Source organism: Anolis carolinensis, unplaced genomic scaffold (assembly GCF_035594765.1).
Source record: "Anolis carolinensis isolate JA03-04 unplaced genomic scaffold, rAnoCar3.1.pri scaffold_17, whole genome shotgun sequence".
Classification (NCBI taxonomy): domain Eukaryota; kingdom Metazoa; phylum Chordata; class Lepidosauria; order Squamata; family Dactyloidae; genus Anolis; species Anolis carolinensis.
The window spans coordinates 1,707,049-1,722,856 of NW_026943827.1; the positions used below are offsets into that span (position 1 = coordinate 1,707,049).

General features: G+C 45.1%; 2 protein-coding genes and 1 pseudogene across 3 annotated transcripts in view; 1 reads left to right on the top strand and 2 right to left on the bottom strand.

The window, feature by feature from the left end:
• Positions 1 to 15,808, top strand: part of LOC134294568 (zinc finger protein 850-like) — a 256,756-nt gene that overhangs the window by 128,280 nt on the left and 112,668 nt on the right. The gene's annotated exons all lie outside the window — the stretch shown is intronic.
• LOC134294583 (zinc finger protein 420-like) overlaps positions 1 to 15,808 on the bottom strand; it is a 72,712-nt gene that overhangs the window by 55,035 nt on the left and 1,869 nt on the right. The gene's annotated exons all lie outside the window — the stretch shown is intronic.
• LOC134294578 (zinc finger protein 658B-like) overlaps positions 3,653 to 15,808 on the bottom strand; it is an 85,268-nt pseudogene continuing 73,112 nt past the window's right edge.

A 15,808-nucleotide genomic window follows, 5' to 3' on the forward strand; every position in this document is an offset into this window, starting at 1 on the left:
TAGAAATGGAGATGAGCACCAACCCCAGAGTCAGACATGACCGGACTTAACATCAGGGGAAAACCTTTCCCTTTACGTAGAGGCATCACACTGGCAACGAAGGTCCACGTAGCTAAGGCAATGGTATTCCCAGTAGTGACCTATGGATGCGAGAGAGAGCTGGGCCATAAGGAAGGCTGAGCGAAGGAAGAACTGTGGTGTTGGAGGAAAGTCCTGAGAGTGCCTTGGACCGCGAGAAGATCCGACCAGTCCATCCGCCAGGAAAGAAGGCCCGACTGACTGCTCACGGGAGGGAAGGAAATAAGAGGCAAAGGTGAAGCCCTTTGGCCACGTCATGAGAAGACAGGAAAGTATGGAGAAGAGAATGATGATGGGGAAAAGGAAGGAAAAGGGAAGAGGGGCCGACCAAGAGCAAGGTGGGTGGATGGTATCCTTGAAGAAATTAACTCCACCTTGAAGGAGGTGCGGGTGGCCTCGGCCGACAGGGAGCTCTGGCCTGGGCTGGTCCAGGAGGTCACCAAGAGTCGGAAGGGACCCAATGAAGAAACAACAGAACAATATAATAATATGAAAATAGAATAGAAAAATAAAGAATATAATATAGAATAATCCTACAATAAATAATATAATAATAAAATACAATAATAGAATATAGTAATATAACAATAATATAAACATATTACAGTAGTCTCACTTATCCAACGTACTGGATTATCCAACACATTTTTGTAGTAAATGTTTTCAATACATTGTGATATTTTGGTGCTAAATTCATAAATACAGTAATTACTACATAGCATTACTGTATTGAATTACTTTTTCTGTCAAATTTGTTGTATAACATGATGTTTTGGTGCTTAATTTTTAAAATCATAACCTAATTTGATGTTTAATAGGCTTTTCCTTAATAGGGATAATAAGGAAGGCCTTATTATCCAACATATTCGCTTATCCAACATTCTGCCGGCCCGTTTATGTTGGATAAGTGAGACTTTACTGTAATAGAATAATAATAATACAAGTGTTATGAACCCAAAGGGATGCAGAGTGTTTAGGGAATCGTGAGGAAAATCCTGAGCTTGCCTTGGACCTTGGCAAGAAGATCCGACCAGTCCATCCCCCAGGAAATAATGCCGAGTGGCTGCTCACTGCAGGGAAGGAGATGAGAGGCAAAGCTGAAGTATTTTGGCCACATCATGAGGAGACAGGAAAGCTTGGAATAGATCACGATGCTGGGGAAAATGGAAGGAAAAAGGAAGAGAGGCTGACCAAGGGCAAGATGGATGGACGGTGTCCTTGAAGGGACTGGCTTGACCTTGAAGGAACTGGGGGCGGTGACGGCCAACAGGGAGCTCTGGCCTGGACTGGTCCATGAGGTCACGAAGAGTCGGAGACGACTAAACGACTGAGCAGCAGCAGAGGGATCAGTGAGGCGCTTTTAGAGGCCAAATTTGGTTTTAACACTTTTCATGTAACATTTATTGATAATCCCATCAGAATCCTATCAAAATCACATCTAGAGAGAGCTCTCACCCACACGCACATGCATACATCCATACTCACACACACAGACCCTGCCCGGAAGAGGTGATCAGGTTCTTCCGACAGGTGTGGACGCTCCGTTGCCGCAGCTCTTGAAAGCGTGCTGAATCTTTGAGGCATTTGATACCCTAAAGTTTAGTCCTTCTTTCGGGGAAGGTGCTGTTCCTTCCATTCTTATGGCATGGTTTCAAAACATTCTCCATCTCAGGCTGTAGGGCTTATGGGGTCCCACCTGCACACTTTATTGACCATTGTTATTCGGATACGCCTTACTGGACCCTCGTTCCATCTTGCCAGTGAGAGACGCCTTGTTGGTTCCTCGCTTCATGTTGTGATCCCCATCTCATGCCATCTCCGGACACAAAGCGCTGACACAGAGCACATGACCATGGGCCAAAAGGGAGGACAGGACATACGAACCAGCCATAAAACTCAATTGCCCCGAGGTGGGGAAAAGGGACTCTGGAAGGTGGGAATGGGCAACCTCCAGGCGCCAGGACTCCAGGGTGATTTGATACTGTAGCTAAGCCTATATATACGGGCAGTAGAGCAGACTCATATTCCGAACAATAATGCCGTAGGTATCTCCAGCCCTTGTGTGTACTCTTTAAAAGAAGACTAACCCACACCACACAGTTGGAGCTGACAAGCCTTACACCCAACTGGATACAATTCAAGCCTTGGACAACTCATCAGAACCCAACTCATCAGAATCCAACTCAACTCAATGGAACCCAAGACAACTCATCGGAACCCAACCCAACTCATCAGAACCCAAATGAATACAACTCAAATCTTGGACAACTCAACGGAACCCAACTCAAGTCAAGTGAACCCAACTTGACTCAACTGAACTCAACTCAGCTTCATGTTGTGATCCCCATCTCATGCCATCTCCGGACACAAAGCGCTGACACAGAGCACATGGCCATGGGCCAAAAGGGAGGATAGGACACATGAACCAGCCATAAAACCCAATTGCCCTGAGGTGGGGGGAAAGGGACTCTAGAGTGATTGATGATACGGTAAAGGTCAAGGTTTCCCCTGATGTTAAGTCCAGTCGTGTCCGACTCTGGGGGTTGGTGCTCATCTCCATTTCTAAGCCAAAGAGCCGGCGTTGTCCATAGACACCTCCAAGGTCATGTGGCCGGCGTGACTTAATGGAACGCCATTACCTTCCCGCCGGAGCGGTACCTATTGAGGTAGTACTCACATTTGCATGTTTTCGAACTGCTAGGTTGGCAGAAGCTGGAGCTAACAGTGGGCACTCACTTTGCTCCCTGGATTTGAACCTGGGACCTTTCGGTCTGCAAGTTCAGCAGCTCAGCGCTTTAACACACTGAGCCACCGGAGGCTCCTGATGATACTGTAGCTAGGCCTATATACACGGGCAGTGGAGCAGACTCTTGTATTCTGAACATTAAAGCCGTATGGGATCTTCAGCCCTTGTGTGCCTGGGCTCTCTTTCAAAGAAGACTAACCCACACCAACACAGTTGGAGCTGACAAGCCTTACAATTTGCTCTAAATCCCTTACTCTCTGTAGCTTCTGCCTGCACCAGCCTGGAGGAAGGAGAGAGAGAGGACCAACCCGCAGGCATTTTGGGGGAAGAAGCAGGCTCCGAAGGAGAGGGGGCAGGATCTCACACTCCCTTGAATGCAGCTCCCCCCCCCCCCCCCCGAACCAAGTGGGTCACACCAGCCCCGGGGGGCAAGAGGCTAGCTCCGGCCTTCCAGCGGCCGCTCCGTCTCCTCAGGCCATCTCCCCCGGCCTTTCTGCGCAGCCCCTTCCTCCCATCCCGTTGGAGATGACAAGCCTCACTCTTCACCGCCCAAGTCCGTCCCATGTCACGCTTTGCGTGAACTCCGTTTTCTTTTGAGGCCCGTTTCTTCTTTCTTCACAAGCACCCACACAAATACACTCCCGTTTCTTACACACACGCCCTGGATACATCAATACTACTTTATTGTATCACATGTCTGATTCAGTGTCAATTCTATGTATATAATCAGTTTAATATAGTTATATGTAGCGGAAAAGCGAACCGCTCACACAGATTTAAATACCGGGAACTTTGTCAAAGCGCTATGGATCCAATCTGAGCCCAACAGAGTTTAAAACAAGTACCTTTATTATACTGCAGTATAGACGGACGGACAAATCAAAGGTGACCGCCGTGAAGAACATTTGAAATGAAGCTCAATATATAATGCCCTTGTTTACAACTAAGAAGTTCCTCATTTCTTTGGAGCAGTACAGAGTGTTGCAAGCGTGCTTCCTTTATCATAAACAACATTTGTAGAAAAACATGTTGTTCACTTATGTTCCAGTAAGTAGCTTAACCACATTAACCACATCAGCCGACCACAAGATGTTCCGGAAACATAGTGGCGACATACGGACACTTGCCTCTCCTCTGGAAGAAGGCAGGTTGCATCTTTAATAGAATAAGTTGAAGCGGACACCTTAATAATGCATAATTAAAAGCAATCGGAAATAGAATAGAAATAGAATAGAAATGCAGGCACTTTGGCCCATCAACCCTCTCAATAGTCAACATACATCACAGTTCACAATTGCGTTTCTAAGTATTGCAATTTGTTTTCAAATACAGAAAATCGATCAGTCCCTCCTTGTAGCCCTCACCTTACTATTGGGTGCATCAATAGATGTAAACATGCTGCTGCCGCTTTGGGTGAATATCCGTTGATTTCATCACACCAGTGACGTTCTGTCGGGCTGCTTCCTTCTGCGGCCACGCTCTGACGTTCTCCATCAACCTCTTGGATCCTAACAAAACCTTTCTTACTTCTTTCCTCATAACTCTCCAAATGTTTCTTCACCTGCTGATTCGTTTTTACTAGTATATTTAATTTTTCCCAATTAATTCCTTATCTTATATTTATGGATAACTTTTTAAACTTCAAGTCTACTTCACTGTCTCCATTCTCGTACACCAAATTCCCAGTTTCATCATCTTGAACAAAAGTTATGTTACATTTACATTTCAACCGAATGTTTGTTTATCGGGTTCTATTATATTTCCATCAGACATTAGCTGAACAGTAGTAACACAAAGACATCCCATTCCTGTATCTTGTGTGAATGTATCACATCTTCCATGTTTATAGCACACGTGGTCCTATCTGTGTGAGGTGTGGTGAGCACACATAATCTGCTTCCCGCGCTTCCCATTGTTTTATATCCATTGTGGTGTTTCCTTTATAAATCTTTGTATCTGAGCACAATATCATCATCATCATTTAACTATTTATTAATTGCCCTCCATCCACGATGCTCTAGGCAATTTACAAGATAAAATTGTAAAGGATAAAAATATATACATACAAATATTGATAAAATTAACATAGATTAAAAGCTCTAGTAAAGAGCCAGGTCTTGAGTGCGAGGGTCAAAGGCCCTAACTCACGCATGGCTCTCATATGGGGCGGCAAGGCATTCCATAAGGCAGGGGCAGAAATAGAAAAAGCTCTGCGCCTGGTCCTTTCCAAGTGCACTTCTCTAGGACCCGGTACATAGAGTAAGTCTCGTTGGGATGGTCGTTGCGACCTCCGATGATGGGAGAAGGAGAGACGGTCCCTAAGGGACGATGGGCCCTGGCCGTAAAGAGTTTTAAAGGTCAGGACTAGCATCTTATATAGACCACGGTAATCAGTTGGAAGCCAATGCAGATGCTGCAGCACTGGTGTGATGTGGCATTTCATGGGTGTTCTTGTGAGTAGCCTGGCTGCCGCATTCTGAACAATACGGAGCTTTCGGGTCGTGGACATCGGAAGGCCAACATACAGGGCGTTGCAATAGTCCAGCCTAGACGTGACCGTGGCATGGATGACCGTTGCCAGCGCCTCATCAGATAGATAGGGTGCCAGTTGCCTCGCTTGTCGTAGGTGGAAAAAGGCCTGTTTGCTGGCAGCAGCGACCTGAGCTTCCATTGTCAGCTGTGAATCTAAAACGACACCCAGGCTCTTAACGGTGGGCGAAGGAGATAGGGCAGCACCATCGAAGGTGGGTCAGACCAGTCGAGCGGCCATGCCAGAGAATCTCGGTCTTCGCCGGGTTCACCTTCAGTCTACTAGCACGTAGCCAGTTCGACAGAGCCTCCAGACATAAGGAGAAATTGTCTTACTTGACATTAAAGAAGGCATACAGAATATCCCATTGACTACTACAAGGGTTGTTGTTGTGTCACAAACCATTATCTAAATTGTGTCATGTTTTCTACTCACTGATCTCACAGACCTCACTCTTCCCTGAACACTCGGCAGCCAAAGAACAGGAAACCTTTGGGTTCAGAACAAAACAAGTTGACGGTTTCAGCAGTTTTGTCCCTTATAAATACCCATCTTTATGGCAAAAAAAAAAATCAAAATCAAAAAAGAGAGATTAAAAGCAACATTACAAAAAAGGCAGAAATTGTATATAATGCTTCAACTACACATGAAACTACTTCTGTCAGTCTGGCTTCAGGCCTGGTTACAGTACCGAGACGGCTTGGGTGGCCTTGGTGGATGACCTCCGCAGGGAGCTGGACAGGGGGAGTGTGACCCTGCTGGTTCTCCTGGACATCTCAGCGGCTTTCGATACCATCGACCATGGTATCCTTCTGGGGCGGCTCTCTGGGATGGGCCTTGGGGGTACTGCAGGGCCTTTCTGGAGGGCCGTTCCCAGTTGGTGAAGCTGGGGGACACCTGCTCGGACCCCTGGCCATTGACCTGTGGGGTCCCGCAAGGTTCTATTCTGTCCCCCATGCTTTTTAACATCTACATGAAACCGCTGGGAGAGGTTATCCAGAGTTTTGGAGTACAGTGCCATCTCTACGCCATCTCTACTACTCTTTTCCACCTAAATCCAAGGAAGCCCCTCGGATTCTGGACCAGTGTCTGGCCGCTGTGTTGGCCTGGATGAGGGTGAACAAGCTGAGACTTAATCCCGACAAGACAGAGGTCCTCCAGGTCAGTCGTATGTCTGATCGGGGTATTGGGTGGCAACCTGTGCTTGACGGGGTCGCACTCCCCCTGAAGGCGCAGGTCTGCAGTTTGGGGGTCCTCCTGGATTCGGGGCTGACGCTTGAGGCTCAGGTGTCGGCCGTGGCCGGGAGGGCCTTTGCACAATTAAAACTTGTGCACCAGCTGCGACCGTACCTCGAGAAGTCTGATCTGACCATGATGGTCCATGCCTTAGTTACCTCTAGACTGGACTATTGCTATGCGCTCTACGTGGGGCTGCCTTTGAAGATGGCCCAGAAATTACAACTAGTACAGCGTTCGGCAGCCAGGCTTCTAACCGGAGCGAATTACAGGGCGCGTTCAACGCCTCTGTTTAAGGAGCTTCACTGGCTGCCATTTACTTTCCGGGCTCAATTCAAGGTGCAGGTTATCACCTACAAAGCCCTAAACGGTTTGGGACCCTCCTACCTTAGAGACCGCATCTCCCCCTACGAACCCGCACGTTCTCTTCACTCGTCGGGGGAGGCCCTTCTCTCGCTCCCACCACCCTCGCAGTCGCGGTTGGTGGGGACGAGAGAGAGGGCCTTCTCCGTCGTGGCCCCATGGCTTTGGAACTCGCTCCCTAGAGAGATCAGGCAGGCCCCTATCCTCCTCTCCTTCCGTAGGAGCTTAAAAACCTGGCTCTTTCAAAAGGCCTTTGATACTTTGGTGTTGGACTGATCTATCTGCCCATTTTATAATAGCCCCATTCTCGAGGTGTTGCCAATGCTATATTGCACTTTGTCCATTTCAACTGTGAAATTACCTTCCCCATTTCGGCCCATGTTGCACTTTGCCTGAGTTCTATGAATTAGTCTCCAGTGTTAATATTGTATGTTTTATGTTGATTTTAACAATTGTTTTTACTGTAACTGATGTTTTTATTGGATAACTGTTTTTTTGCTGTGTTTTGATATTTGATTGTTTTATCGGGCAAGGCCCCATGTAAGCCGCCCTGAGTCCCTTCGGGGAGATGGGGCGGGGTATAAAAATAAAGTTGTTATTATTATTATTACTACATGAGATACAAGACTAAATCAGAAACAAACAGACCTGCGAAACAGTTACCTTCATACAGCTGAACTAACAGACAGGGATACATGCCTAAAGGCCTAATTCTATCTGTTAATTTTTATCTCTCATTATTCTATTCCCTTTAGATAATATAATTACTTCCAGAATGGAACATACAAAGTTCCCTCACTACTTCGCTCTTTGCGGATTCGCTGTTTTGCGGTTTTTCAATAAATTCTAAAAGACGACTATAAATAATACAAAATTACAATGTACAGCCTAAGGAAGGGAGGAAGGAGAAGCCAAAGGGAGAGAAAAGGAGCCCAAGCGGCAACAAGAGGAGGAGGCGATTTATCAACACATGATTTCTTGATAAAGACTTAAAATAGTGTATAACTACTAAAATAATGTAGAAATATATAGCATCCCTACTTCGCGGATTTTCACTTATTGTGGGTGGTCCTGGAACCTAACCCCCGGGATAAGTGAGGGAACACTGTATTTTTAGTTCAATCTTTCTACAATACACCACATGTGATGAAATGTCCCAACTTTGAGCTTGCATTTCCAAAATTTGCAAGTTGCTTTTGTACATGTTAGAATGACACTCTGGTGTCAATTAACAGGGTGAATTCTATGAATTCTATGATGTCTATGTATAATGTTATTCTGTGAAAAGCTCTGTCCACACTCCATGCATTTCTATGGTTTCCCCCCAGTGTGAGTTCTTTGATGTAAACGTAGACCTGAACTCTGCGTGTAGGTCTTACCACACACCCGGCATGTATAGGGTTTCTCCCGTGTGAATCCTTTGATGTTTACGTAGACTTGAACTCTGAATGAAGCTCTGTCCACACTCCAGGCATTTATAGGGTTTCTCCCCAGTTGTGAGTCCTTTGATGTGAACGTAGACTTGAACTCTGAATGAAGCTCTGTCCACACTCCAGGCATTTATAGGGTTTCTCCCCAGTGTGAGTTCTTTGATGTGTATGTAAGTTTCCCTTCTGAGTGAAGCTCTGTCCACACTCCAGGCAGTTATAGGGTTTCTCCCCAGTGTGAGTCCTTTGATGTGAACGTAGACCTGAACTACGAGCAAAGCTCTGTCCACACTCCAGGCATTTATATGGTTTCTCCCCAGTGTGAGTCCTTTGATGTGAACGTAATCCTGAACTCCAAGTATAGCTCTGTCCACACTCCAGGCATTTATAGGGTTTCTCCACAGTGTGAGTTCTTTGATGTGAACGTAGTCCTGAACTATGAGTATAGCTCTGTCCACACTCCAGGCATTTATAGGGTTTCTCCCCAGTGTGACTCCTTTGATGTCTATGTAAGCTTCCCTTCTGAGAGAAGCTCAGTCCACACTCCAGGCAGTTATAGGGTTTTTCCCCAGTGTGAGTCCTTTGATGTGAACGTAAGCCTGACCTAACAGCAAAGCTCTGTCCACACTACAGGCATTTAAAGGGTTTCTCCCCAGTGTGAGTTCTTTGATGTGAACGTAGATTTGAACTACGAGCAAAGCTCTGTCCACACTCCAGGCAGTTATAGGGTTTCTCCCCAGTGTGAATCCTTTGATGTGAATCTAAGTGTCCCTTTAGAGTAAAGCTCTGTCCACACTCCAGGCAGTTATAGGGTTTCTCCCCAGTGTGAGTCCTTTGATGTGAACGTAATCCTGAACTACAAGTATAGCTTTGTCCACACTCCAGGCATTTATAGGGTTTCTCCCCAGTGTGAGTTCTTTGATGTAAACGTAGTCCTGAACTACGAGTATAGCTCTGTCCACACTCCAGGCATTTATAGGGTTTCTCCCCAGTGTGAGTTCCTTGATGTGAACGTAGTCCTGAACTACGAGCAAAGCTCTGTCCACACTCCAGGCAGTTATAGGGTTTCTCCCCAGTGTGAGTTCATTGATGTGAACGTAGATTTGAACTAAAAGCAAAGCTCTGTCCACACTCCAGGCAGTTATAGGGTTTCTCCCCAGTGTGAGTCCTTTGATGTGAATCTAAGTGTCCCTTTTGAGTAAAGCTCTGTCCACACTCCAGGCAGTTATAGGGTTTCTCCCCAGTGTGAGTTCTTTGATGTGAATGTAGACTTCCATTATGAGCAAAGCTCTGTCCACACTCCGGGCATTTAAAAGGTTTCTCCCCAGTGTGAGTCCTTTGATGTGAACGTAGAACTGAACTCTCAGTGAAGCTCTGTCCACACTCCGGGCATTTAAAAGGTTTCTCCCCAGTGTGAGTCCTTAGATGTGAATATAGGCCTGAACTATGAGTGAAGCTCTGTTCACACTCCGGGCATTTAAAAGGTTTCTCCCCAGTGTGAGTCCTTTCATGCAGTAGCAGATGGCTCCTCCAACTGAAGCTCTTTCCACACTCAAGGCATGTATAGGGTTTCTCCTCCATGTCGACAGTTTTGTGATATGCACACGTGAGTGTTCCCTTTTTCTTTCTGATCAAAATTGAGTTCCACAAGATTGGCACCTAGAGAGGATTTCTTCTTCCCACAGGATTTCTTTCATTATTGCCCTTTGGTTTCCAAATTCCTCAATCTCCACTAGATATTGATATTTTCTTTTTATGCCGGTGGTGACTTCATAGGGTCTTCATTTCCCTGATCAAGAAAGAAGAGCAAAAGGTTAAACATGAACCTGCAAACTTCCTTTATTTCCAAGATGATCCTCTTTTCCATTCAGTGCTTGTGTTGAAAATTGAACTACCCAGAAATGGAGATATGAAGGGTCTCAAGGACACACAGAAACAAGCAAAGGTGATCACAGATTTATGAACTATAAGGGATGGATTCAGAAGGAAAGAAGGGAGGGAGGATGAAAATAATGAGTGATTGATGGAAGGAAAGAGGGATGGATGGAAGAAAAAAGGGACCTTCATACAATACTAAAGAACCACATTGGTTTTGTTGGCTTGACCTAAACATGGCTAAAGAAACACAAGGCAGACAGTCAAACAGACCATAGACAGGACGTCATTCACTCTGAATAATGGGTTTCCTTGAATTACCAGCATAAGTTTAATCTTAAGAGGCACAATGATCCCTTTCCTGATGATTTCATGAATTTCAGGTTCCCTTTCAGGCCACATGGGATCCCAGGTCCGTCTCCTGTGCATCCCAAATTGGACCTCTGCTGCCACCACATTTCCTACATCTCTCAAAGGAACCCCAAATTCCCAAGGAAGGTGCCTTCCTGCCTGGCAAATTCAACACCCCATTTAGGCATGCTGAGATGCTCACAGAACTGGTCTCGCCTGGACTAAGTCCCCGTTGGGCTGTTCACTCCCTTGGTTGAGCCGCAGGACGGCATGCAAATTCACAGGCACAGCTCAGTCGGGAAACTCTCCTTCCTGCCCAGCCCTTTCCAACCCTGTCCATTTCCGCCTCTATTTCCTGCCCTCTGTTGTGGGGAAAGGCTTTTCAGCAGGTGAAGGCTGGGTTCTGGTCTTTGGCTGGGTTCTCTGGTCTTTGGATACAGATGAATTACAACTCCCAAAATCAAGGCCCATTCCCACAAACCCTTGTAGTATGTTCAGTTGGTCATGAGGCTTCTCTGTGCAAAGTGTGGTCCTGGTCCATTGTCAGTGGGGGTCACTTTTTCTCTGGATGCAGGTGAACTACAAGTCCCTTTTCCCCAAACTAGTCCAATATGTTTATTAGTTATGGGGGCTCTGTGTGCCAAGTGTGGTCCTGGTCCATCATTGGTGGGGTTTGATTGCAGGTGAACTATAAATCCCAGTACCTACTACTCCCAAATATCCAGGCCAATTTCCCTCCAAACCCACCAGTATTCAAATCTGGGCATCTTGGGGATGCATGGCAAGTTTGGCCCAGAGCCATCTTTGTTTGGGTTCATAGCATTCTGGGTGTGGGAGAACTACAACTCCTTCCCCAGTAGGAGTCACAGCAGTGCTCTGACTTGATGCAAGACGAACTACAACTTCCACCATGTGCAGTCAATCCCCAAACTCCTCCAGTAAGTTTAGTTTCTGCTCAGTTCTGCTGTGTTTGTTATGCAGACAGATTTGAAAGGGAAGGGCAGTAGGCGGGGTCATGCAAATTCCACAGCAATGGAGAACCCTGGGATGCCTGCCTGTGGTGGAAGAAAAAGCAAAATCTAGGATGAAATGGTCCCCAAACGAAAGCATTCCTTGGGTGGTGGGCCGTAGTGTTTGGGAAGGACATTGGCAGGGGTTGGGCTGCATGTTCATTGAGCTCGCTGTAGCCAAAATGTCAGCGGAAAAGAGTGACTTGCTAGATTTTTAACCATGGGAACTATAGCCTGTTTGTGGAGGTTGGAGGCTGTCTGTGTGAGCAGGCATCCGTGCCACATACACACATACGGGTTTTCGCTTTTATTATGGATTTAGATTAGATTAGATTAGATTTAGATTAGATAGATTTAGATTAGATTAGATAGATTTAGATTAATAGATACAGATGTTACCTTATAATAATGTGGACCAAAATTTTTTTTAAATGGCAAATTATATTAAACATGGACTGTAATGGAAATAGAGTCAGAATAAATAAAAACTAAATGGTATAAACCACAAAAATAAGGCAGGTTAGGTCTCCCAAATATTAAAGTATATGATCATGCCAACCAAATAATAAGATACGTAGTCGAAGGATTAGCGAAGCAAGGAAAACTGGAAGGGCCAGAAGAGTGGTTCTCAACCCGGGGTCCCTCCCCAGGTGTGTTTGGCCTACAACTCCCAGAAATCCCAGCCAGTTCAGTTTACCAGCTGTTAGGGTTTCTGGGACTGGAAGGCCAAAAACATCTGGTGAGGGACCCCAGGTTGAGAACCACTGGGCTAGAAGAAGAGGATAAGAAATTAGAAGTATATTTTGATAGAAAATAAAGGAAAGTCTAAAAGGAATTGCTGTAATGAACAGAGTAACCCCCTTACATAAATATAAACTTTCTATCTAAACTTTATTTGCCATGCCATACTGTTGCCCTTGACCCGCCTGGCACCTGCTAGTTGGCCACCCCAACGTGGAACCCTTGATCCCTGTATCCTGGCCTGCTGAAGGAGTATTTTGTCATTGGCTCTTAAACCTGTGGTTAATTGATTGATTTGTATGTTTAGCGCACTTATGCTCATTATCGTATTATGTTTTGTTGTTGTCTGGTTTCATTGTTGGAGATAGGGTGGTATATAAATAAAGTTTTACTACTGTTATTATTATTTATTTGTACCCCGCCACTGTAATAAGATAAAATGAAATATGAATATATGGTATCAATGGAAGAGATGAATGAATGAGAGCTAATAATTTTGGAGACACCATTCTAAAATATTAAGGCCTACAATGACTAACTACCTGCTTGCTGAATAGTAATTAAAACCAGCTAATGATAACTGAAATAGTTGACCTGTCTGGTAAACTCGGTTAAGAACTGCGACAGTGAGAAGAGAAATGTTTACATCTGTTTACATCTGTCAATATTTGCTGATTTGATTAACTTTGGGGCAGAGACAATGGTTTTTTAAGTTAAGGAAATGTTTACAACTGTTGAGAAGGAAGTCAACACAAGGCCAACACTAATCAAGAAGAGTCAACATCTGGTCCAGGAAACGGAGATGGAGCCAGGATGTTCCGGGATGGAAGACGTCTATCATTCATTTACAACTTTGGGACAACATCAGAAAAATATTGTTATATAAGTGTCTATGTTTTTACTAAGTGTCTTGTTTAAATTTTGTTTTTTTCTAATGTGGAATTTTTTATTATAATGAGTATGTTATTGTCATTTTATACTTTTGATATTAGTGATGTAGTTGGGGTACTGAATGTTTGCCATCTATATGTATGTTAACCGCCCTGAGTCCCTCTGGGGAGAGAGGGCGGTCTAGAAATAAAGTTATTATTATTATTATTGTTATTGTTATTATTATTATTATTATTTATGATGATCCAGAAATTGTGACAAACAGCGATGCTGTTTGTCCGCCATGCTCAGTGGAGATGATGCATGGGAAAGTGGCAGATTTGCATGGAAGCGGTCTTGTCACTGGGCCTCCTTTTCTCAAGGGAAGAGGAAGGAGTGCATTTCGGAGTCGTGATACGGGTTGCAGGGAGACAGTTGTGTCTGATACTTGGCATTGTTCGTAGGAAAAAAGGATGCATTTTGACGTTTTGGAACTATGCTGCAGAGGAAGCAGGGCCTGGCCTAAGCAGGTGCTTCTCCAAGGAGGGAGAAAGGATATGGTAATATCTGGATGGATGCACGAGGATGAATACATGGAGATGTGTGTGAATGCTGAGTGAAAATGTAACTCCCCCGCTTTGTCTGTTGTAGGTTGTTTATCAAGCCAATGTGGTTACATAAAATCTGTATGTCTAATGTCACTCTTTGTTGTTTGTGTAAACGTTCTGATACCTCTCACACTGAAATTGCAATAAAAAGAACCTATGCTTTAAAATTATTGAGAAGTTCCTCATAACACCACCATCTCCCCGAAGGGACTCGGAGTGGCTCACAAAAGCACACAATTGTGCAGAACACACAAGACGCAGCAAAATACAGAACAAATAAAGCAATAACAATAATTACACAAAACAATAATTCCATTGAATAACATACAACCCAACCAATTAAAATTCAACACTGCAGCAAAGCTGTGGGTACAACAGGCTGTGAACTGTCTCAGTCCATAAAGTACTAACAGAATCCATCCCTAAGGCCTCAGGTTGAGTGAGGAAGGTGCTCATCCTGGTCCAAAGGCTTGTTCAAAAAACCGTGTTTTCAGTTGTGCCCAGAAAGCTTGAAGAGAAGGGGGAACCTGATCTCCTTCAGGAGGGCATTCCAAAGCCACGGGGCCACCACCGAGAAGGAAGCCCCCCCCCCAATCGCAGCCTCTCTCTCGCTCTCGTCCCCACCAACCCTACTTGAGACAGTGGCGGGACCAAGAGGAAGGCCTCCCTGGCAGATCATAAAGTTCACGACCATAAAAGGAGATGCAGTCCTGAAGAGAGGTTGGACCCCAAGTGTATAGGGCTTTCTTGGTAATCACCTGCACCTTGAATTGGGTGCGGAAACTTGTTGGAAGCCAGTGGAGCTGTCTTCATAGGGGCACGGGATGGTCCCTGTAACCAGCCCCAGTTAGTTATTAAAAACATTTTGGAAATGACACAAAATAAAACTCAGGCCAGGGATTATTATTATCTCCTTTAACACCAGTATTAACGTTAGAAAATTCCACAATAAATGTTTTAAAAGAATTAAGACGGAAGAGTTTCTAAAAAAGAGGGAGAATGGAAATGAGAGACTGGGGTTTAAAGAGGGTGATAAACAGAGACACAACCCAATATCTATCTGCAGGAAGGAAGAGAGAGAATAATTTTTATTATTATCATTATTATTATTATTATTATTATGTCAGTTATATTAGCATATTATTATAATACTATTATTGTATGTCATTATTATAATATTATAAGTCAGCTCCAGCACCTCCCCCGATTCCTGGGGCCATGCACAGAGAGGCCTCCCTCCCTCCCTTACTCCGGAAGGTCTCATATCCAACATCCGGACACCCTCCCCTGGGCACCCTCCTTGCAGGCAGGCGGCCCATTCCCTCACATCAGGAGACACTTCCAGGGTATCCAGATCCATCATTATTTGGAATCGACAATGTTCTCTGGATGCAGGTGAACTACAACTCCCAAACGCAAGGTCAAGGCCTACCAAACCCTTCCAGCATTTCCTGTTGGTCATGGGAGTTCTGTGTGCCAAGTTTGATCCAACTCCATAGTTGGTGGAGTTCAGAATGCTCTTTGATTGTAGGTGAACTATAAATCCCAGCGACTACAACTCCCAAATGACAAATCAATCCCACCAAATGACAAATCACACCCGCAACCCCACCAGTATTCAAATTTGAGCACTTCGGGTATTTGTGCCATATTTGGTCCAGTGAATGAGAATACATCCTGCATATCAGATATTTACATTACGATTCACAACAGTAGCAAAATGACATTCATGAAGGGGCAACGAAAATAATGTTATGGTTGGGGTCACCACAACATGAGGAACTACTGTATTAAGGGGTCGTGGCATCAGGAAGGTTGAGAACCTCTGGCTGAAAGAGAAGCGGGGTCTGTTGAGTCCCCGGAAAAGAAGACCGAGAGGAGGGGGCTGGAGAGGAGCCATGTGTGAACGTGGGGAAGGAGGCCCGAGGAAGAGGGAGGGGGCTTCCTTCCTGCTGCCCTGGAGACGAGGCCTC